Here is an 8,490-nt window from a genome sequence, read left to right on the forward strand (position 1 = left end):
TCTTAGTCTGATGAATTTTTCTCCTAAGATAGAAGACCTAGTCTGATGAACTTTCTCCTAGGATCGAAATCTTAGTCTGATGAATCTTTCTCCTAAGATAACAAAGATGGACCTAGTGTGATGAATTTTCTCCTAGGATCAAAATCTTAGTTTGATGAATCTTTCTCCTAAGATAGAAGACCTAGTCTGATGAAACATTCTCCTAGGATAAAAATCTTAGTCTGATGAATCTTTCTCCTAAGATAACAAAAAACCTAGTCTGATGATTTTTCTCCTGGGATCGAAGTCTTAGTCTGATGAATCTTTCTCCTAAGATAACAAAAATAGACCCAGTCTGATGAATTTTCTCCTAGGATCAAAATCTTAGTCTAATGAATCTTTCTCCTAAGATAGAAAACCTAGTCTGATGAATTTTCTACTAGGATAGAAATCTTAGTCTGATGAATCTTTCTCCTAAGATAACAAAAATGGACCTAGTCGGATGAACTTTATCTTAGGATCAAATTCTTAGTCTGATTAATCTTTCTCCTTAGATAGAAGACCTAGTCTAATGAATTTTCTCCTAGGATAGAAATCTTAGTCTGATGAATCTTTCTCCTAAGATACCAAAAAAAAGAGACCTAGTCTGATGAACTTTCTCTGAGGATCAAAATCTTAGTCTGATGAATCTTTCTCCTAAGATAGAAGACCTAGTCTGATGAACTTTCTCCTAGGATAGAAATCTTAGTCTAATGAATCTTTCTCCTAAGATAGAAATCCTAGTCTGATGAATTTTCTCCTAGGATAAACGTCTTAGTCGGATGAATCTTTCTACTAAGATACCAAAAAAAAGAAGAAGAAGAAGAAAAGAGACCTAGTTTGATGAACTTTCTCCTAGGATCAAAATCTTAATCTGATGAATCTTTCTCCTAAGATATAAAACCTAGTCCGATGAATTTTCTCCTAGGATAATAATTAATAAGAAAAAAGGGAAGTCTGAAATTGAAAAAAAAGGGTCCTTTGTTTAGTTTTCTTAAGTCATCAATGTTTAGTTTCCTTGAAATCAGGGGCCCCGCCTGGAGAATAGGGCCAGTCTTTACTTTAGTCAAGCTTAGTTTATAGTTTTCCGCAAGCTCAATCACTTTTAGGAGACACACATCCTAGTAGAGTCATTAATTTTACTCTCATCATTGCATCATTCATCAGCAGCGTAGGTGATTTATAGTTTTGCTAACAACTCACAAATCTTCCTAGTGCAAACTGGGGCAGAAAAGTTTCTTTTGTTTTGTCTGTTTTGTTGTAGTAGCAGGCGCCCACCTGGAGAACAAGGGAACTCATTTTAGAATTCGTTTCAAAATTATTTCAAGTTTCAAGTCAGTAGCAGGCTCCCACCTGGAGAACAAGGGAAGTCATTTCAGAAGTCAAGTCAAGTTAGAAGTAGCGGAAGCTTGCCTCAAAAATGCGAGTCGACGGTCCGAGATAACCAAAAGAAGTCTCAATCAAGAATAAAAGAAGAAAAAGAAAAAGAAGTAAACTCAAAGAGCAGAAGAAGAGAAATGATGTGGACTGCTCAAGACGTGATTGAAGTCACAAACTTTGCATGTCCCGCCTTGATCCGAGAAGTTGAAAAAAGGAAAGAACCAGCACCTGCAGCTAACAAGTATCAAGATTCAGATCAGAGTCCGCATGAAGAACCAACCAAGACTCAAATCAAGCTTCAGAAGACTCATAGATAGGAATCTTGTAACTCGTAGCTGATAGGATTAGTTAGTCTTTTTCATTTTTGATTTTGATGTAATAACAGGATCGCGGACCGGAACCTCGACGGCTCCTCAATCGGCTCTCCACCTCGATACTCCATCACTCTTCCTAATTCTGAACTACACGTGGCCTGATTCCTTTATAGCCAAGGATATGTAGGCAGCTCAAATACCAGGGCTCGGTCACATTCTCCTTTCTCTTAGTTTTTGGTCTCTCTAAATAAGGGTCGGGTAAAAAAACCTGTCTCGTCGTTCTTTGTCTGAAAACTCTTCGCGTTTTCAGTCAAAGAGGGGCAGCTATAGACATGTAATTTTTGACCCTACCCAAGATTTTATATATTTTAGCATTTAAATATTTAGTTTAGGCCTAATATCGCTATTTCAATTAGTTTTGACTCTTTTACTTTATTTTTATCACAAAAAGTAAAAAATTACAAAAAAATATTTTTATCTTTAGGTTAAAGTCAATTAGTATATTTATATTTATAGTATTATAACATTTGAAAATATAAAAAAAAAATTAGTTTCACTCGTAGTAATTAGTTTTATATAGTTTATTTTAATTTAGAGTGATTTTAACATTTTTATAGATACATTGTATTATTTGGTCTTTTTAGCCTAAGTTCAAACCCAAAAGACATGATCGAACCCAATTACTCTTAGCCCATTCTTCTCAAGTCATTAGCCCACTTAAGTGCAAGATTTAGTCCTAGCCATCTATTTCCTTCTAATCCAATGGCCATCATCCCTTCCCACCTCTATATAAAATACCCAATTATAGAAACCCTACTCAAAGTTTTCAATTCCTAGACCAAGACCTAGCTAAAACAAAAAAAAAAAAAAAAAAAAAAAAAAAAAAAAAAAGAGCCTACTCCCTAAGTTCACGGCAGCCATACCCAATTTTGTGGCTTGAAAGTTCCAAATTAACATCCTTTTCCCCGTGGGGAACATAAATATAGTGATGGAATCCAAATACGTTTTCTGAAGGGAAAAGGTCTGAAGCAAACACTTTCAATTTCATGATTGTGCCAAGTTAGTTACTACTATTTGAATTGAAAAGGACGATACAATACTGGACGTTGACAAATTTGCGCCTTTTGCCTAGGGCTCTTTTCTGATATTTATTCCCTAGTGGAGTGCTTTATACCATTCAATTCCATTGAAGAAAAGTTACAAAACCTTAAATTGACTCTTTTTTTTGGTAAAAATACACCGACTTTGTCATATTATGTGGCTGTGACAGTAGGAAGAAAGAGAAATCACGGTGGAGATTGCTATTGGAGCATAGCAATTACCTTACTAATTACCTTAATGATGTTGTCAATTTCTTGGGGAAGCCTAATGAATCTGGTTACCAACATGTTTGGCCGATTTTAAAGAGCACAAATGTCGAGGGATGGTCTGCTTTGTCAGATATTTGGAGGTTCCAGTTTATCTGAGGTCGATTTAAGTTTCGAGCTATCCGGTATCGATTCGAGGTTTCGGTTCGCAATTTCGGTATTTCAGTCCAAGGATTGTTGCTTTGTTTAGCCCGATTGATTTGCAATTTTCAGCTTTGTTCATCAATAAAAGGTTCATTTCTCAATTTTCATTCTCATTTCATTGTGTTATGATAGCTTGATACGCGTGTTGGTTGATTTGTGATTCTACGTTGTTTGAGTAGCATGTTTTAGTTTTTTTTAATTAAATTGTTTTAATTAGTTTTTATTTCGATTGTGATGTATGTAGTCTTGATTCTTAAATAAATGCATTTAATTGGGGTGGATGGAAAATTTGGAGTTGTTTCTTTCTTGGTGAGGAATAAGAATGGGCCATAAGGAGCGTCTTGGACCATAAGGAATCTGGCCAAATAATAGATCATGTTAGCTAGTCTATTTGCTCCCCAATAATATCTTGTTCATAAATTTAGCCTTACAATAATCTCAAAATTTGGGAAGAATAATGAACCCCGTTAGAGTGCTTTAGGCGCGTTTTGAATTTATTATCGTGATTATATACACGTTCGCGTGACATAGCCACGATTTCTAAAATGAATATACGTAGCAATGCTTTAGGCGCGCTTTTAATCTACCATCGTGATTGTGTACACGTTCGCGTGACATAATTACGATTCTAAAAATAAAATCGAAGTATGCGTTCGCGCAACTTCGGCCAAAGTTTCTTAATATTAATAAATCGTTATTAATTGTGGACACGTACGTGTGACATGATTTTTGACGCGCCAAACAAATGGGTACACATACACGTGACCTGTTTTAGGATAATTTCCTAATTAAAAGAGGCAAGTGCACATAGGTTCTAAAATGAGTAATTAGACAAATTTGACTAAGCCAAGTATGATCAAAGCGACCGTGCTAGAACCACGGAACTCGGGAATGCCTAACACCTTCTCCCGGGTTAACAGAATTCCTTACCCGGATTTCTGTGTTCGCAGACCATAACAGAGTCAAATTTCCTCGATTCGGGATTTTAAACCGGTGACTTGGGACACCATAAATTATCCCAAGTGGCGACTCTGATTTTAATATAAATAATCCCGTTTCGATTGTCACTTAAATTGGAAAAACTCCCTTATACCCCTTTCGGGGTAGAAAAAGGAGGTGTGACAATCCCTCCAACACGCTGAACCGAATCCGTTTGTATTCCTTCTAGATCCCAACAATCTCATCTAATTCCAACACAACTGCTCTGGTGACATGACACATCAACACAATCTAAGACATAACTCGTGCAATCCGCGCACCAATAAGCAACAATCTGAACGTATTCAAATCATGAAAATGACTCAAATGAGAGAGTTGTACCGCAAGCTTACCAGTACCACCACACCAAATGCTGAGAACCCGTCACACCTCGTAGAAAAAGAACACACGAATCTAGCCCGAAGGATCATACCTCCACATAACTTCGCTCCAATGCCCGACCTCATCCAAACACTGGTCCACATGAAACACCTCAAGTCATTATGCTCAAATCGACATCCACGCGCAATTTGATGTCTAGAACTAAAAGCAAATCACCATAACCACGGAGAAGCAATTGACATAATATCACACAAACCCGAAAGGACACAACCGAAACGCCATCCGCCAAGCAATACCCAATACTCTTCCCGCTCGAATTCCACTGAGAGACCCCAATAAAACCGCATTCATGTGCCTATAACCAACCAATCCCAACGCCTCACGATACGGAAAGGTAACTCATAGATCTCTTCAGATCACTAATAAGCTCACTAACAATCGAGTCAGCACATCCCTCAACAATACAACTCGGAGTCAACCAAACCGACTCGATGTAGAACACGCATCCATATTGGCCTACCAGTGAACCCATTATCAAGGAGTTCCTGAAGCTGCTCATTCAAGTCCTTTAACTTCGTCGGTGCCATACGATACGATGCCCGACACCAAATCCCTATCGAAATCAACAACCCTGTCCGGTGACATGCCCGGCAGCAGGAAACACATCCGAAAAATCCCTCACCACCGAAACTGAATCAAAGGTAGGAGTCTCTGCACTGACATCCATCACGAAGGCCAAATAAGAAAGATAACCCTTCCCAGCCATCCGCTGGGTCTTCAAAAATGAAATCACCCTACTGGAAACATAACCCGTCGAACCTTGCTACTCAATCCGTGGCATCCCCAGCATAGCCAGTTAGCGCAACAGTCCGGAATAACACGACACTGAGACAAACGGTCTATACCCAGTCACATCCAAAATCTAACATACCATGCAACAAGGATCCACTCGGGTCTCCAAATCCCAATAGTTACCACACAGGACCGATACACGCAACCCAGAACCACAACATAGCCTGTTTATGAGAACTCTCAGTCTCCAACTCCATATAGCACACGAATCACAATATCTGATCCCAATTCCACCGTACGAACACATGCCACACCTCTAATACCCAATCTTTCCACGAGATATACTTCGAGAATTCTTCTGTGCCACCAAGCAAACTCGAATATCAGCAGTCGATCCAACAAGAGAGTGCCGCAATACTACTGAAGTATCCTTAACTCAAACACATTACGCTTTCTAAATGTATAGCATCATCAAGCCACACCAATCAGTGAATCTCATTTATCTAGTCATCTGAGACTGTCCATGCCACCTAAGGATTTGTGCCCCCCCTTTCCAAAACTAAACTGTGACCTTACACATGTCGATCTCAATCCTACACATCATACCGCATATACCATCCCATCCCAGGGTAAACATGAGGACTTCATATGCTTTCTGAGCAACAACCAACTACGCACTCAACTAGCCAAGAACTTTCCAGTGATCCCATCTAGAAGAAAATCACTATACATCCCATTCTCTTCACGCTCGTAGAAATACGCATCTCTAACCGTGGTAGAAACCATCAAGAACTCCCCGAATTACACTCGCACAAAACTAAACCGTCAGGGGTGAATCCTTCCAACTCAACCAAGCTACGCAGGTCACTAAAACCCAAGAGAATTGCCATGGAACACTTGTAGAAACTCATTACCTCGTAAGCATCCCAAGGACTAATCATATCCTTAGCATACTGATTCGGCCTACTACCAAGCTATCCCATCTATCCGAGTTTCCTTCTGATTACCTTCAACTTGATACTCCTTCTTGCTATAACACCACAATTCCTCAACCCAGACTCACCACACGGGACCCAAGCATAAAACCACACCGTCTAAGGCTCATAACCCACTGAATGCTCTCTTAACTATCCCCAAAAGCACCACATTTGAAATACTTTACTCTGAAGAGACTTCCTGCGAATCTAAATTTGTTACCTTCACCTTCCTGATGCTGATGTATATAGAATTCCCTAATGATATAGAAATACCACGAGCCTTGACACCTTCCAATTCCAACCTCACTACTAAAAAAAGGACCTTTAGCGGCAATTATTTAGTGGCAATAATGCAATTGCCGCTAATAGATTCTTTACGCTGAAATATTAGCGGCACATGGTCATTAGCCACTAAAAAATATCCTTTTACCGACAATAAAAATAATTCCCACTAAAAAGTACTAATTAAAATCAATTTTTATTATTTTATCTTTCCCTCCACACCCCAAAAAATAATAATCTTTCCCTCCAATTTTTTTGGACAACAATGAATTATTCCCTCCAATTAGAAAATAAGAGGAAAACCTATTCCCTTGTTGAACACGAATCGCACCCAAAAACATCCAAAATTAATCGCGCCCAAACATCAGGATTAATCGAGAAAATAAGAGGAAAACCTATTCCCTTGTTGAACAGGAATCGCGCCCAAAAACATCGAAAATTAATCGCGCCCAAAAAGATCAGGATTAATCGAACAGAGTCACGACTTTGCAAGCCTACTTCGACCAGATTTCGATCATCTTTTTCCCTTGTTGAACGGATGCAGAATCGCGCCAGATCCTACATCGAACAGGATTAACAAAGCCGCGACTCTGCTAGCCTACATCGATCAGGTCTAGATCAACTTTTTCCAGAGATAAATCCTCTTCTTCCCCAGGTATAACTTCTCTTCTTACCCAGCAAGTGTGATTTAAATCGAGTTGGTATTGGTGCTGCTCGATTATGCTCAATCTTCGTCGTCAGTATTCTCCCTTTAATCCGTCTCTAACTTCTCTTTTTGTGTAGGTTCAAGATTGTTGCAGAAATTTATCATCTCCTTCAATTTCTTGTCTTTTTCGCAAAAAAAATCTGCTTACCAGGTAAACATTTGTAATTTTTGATATCCAACTATTGTGTTTTGAGATTTGTGAAAGTATAGTTTTTCTGCATATGCTAAGTCGTTTGTGATAACGGGCTGCTGTTAAATTGATGTGCGATTGATTGAGTTTATTCCTCCTCTGTTCCTCACTCGGGCAGAAATAGTAGAGATGCTTATCATGCTTGATATACTCTTGGACAGAATATTAATATATCTTATTAGCTATAACTTAGCCATTTCCGAGTTTTTCCCCCCTAATGTAACTGAGAGAATCTAATTGATTTGGAAGGCTGTATAATTATTTGAGCGCTTTATAGATGTAATCTTGGGAAAGATGGTTAGTATCGAGACTTGGTGCCTTTTGCTAATACTTGAATAGAAGACCTTATAGAAAGCTAGTTATTCAGGAAAATTGCTACAAACTCTCACATACAAGCCAATATGTACAAATCTTCTGTATCCATTTGAATTTCATGTGAGGCTGTAGGTTTTCCCTTGGACAAAGTACTTTGCTTGATATTTATTTGCTATTTGTAGATTTGTAATATTGCAATTTGCTATTGTGTTTTTGCATTTCCTTTAGCTATTTAGCTATGACCTGTGTAGTGACTGAAAAAATGAAAAATTCATTGTAGCTTGATCCGCTTGATGTAATTTGAGTATTCCTGTTTCTTCTCGGGAAAGTTATCCATCTCCGTCTTTCATTAGGTACCTCTTCTGTGAATCAAATTTGATGTACTAACAAATGGTATTTCCTATTGTCTTTCAAGTCTTAATAGTATTATGTAATTGATTGATTAGATCTTCAGTATGCTACATCATTCCTCTCTTTTTTTTCAATTTGGTGTCCTTGTTAGATGTTTTCTGAAACTCCTACTTGTTAGGATGATGTGGAGAAGAACAAGCTTCTTAAATCTCCTTGTTGAATGTTTGTCCTGACCTGAAAATGTTTCTACTTCTATTCAGTATCTGAAACCATTTTAGGTGATAATATGACTGTTGTTTCGAGGACTAGAATCCGTGATAATGGAAAACATTGT

Source organism: Nicotiana attenuata, unplaced genomic scaffold, assembly GCF_001879085.1.
Source record: "Nicotiana attenuata strain UT unplaced genomic scaffold, NIATTr2, whole genome shotgun sequence".
NCBI classification, from domain to species: Eukaryota; Viridiplantae; Streptophyta; class Magnoliopsida; order Solanales; family Solanaceae; genus Nicotiana; species Nicotiana attenuata.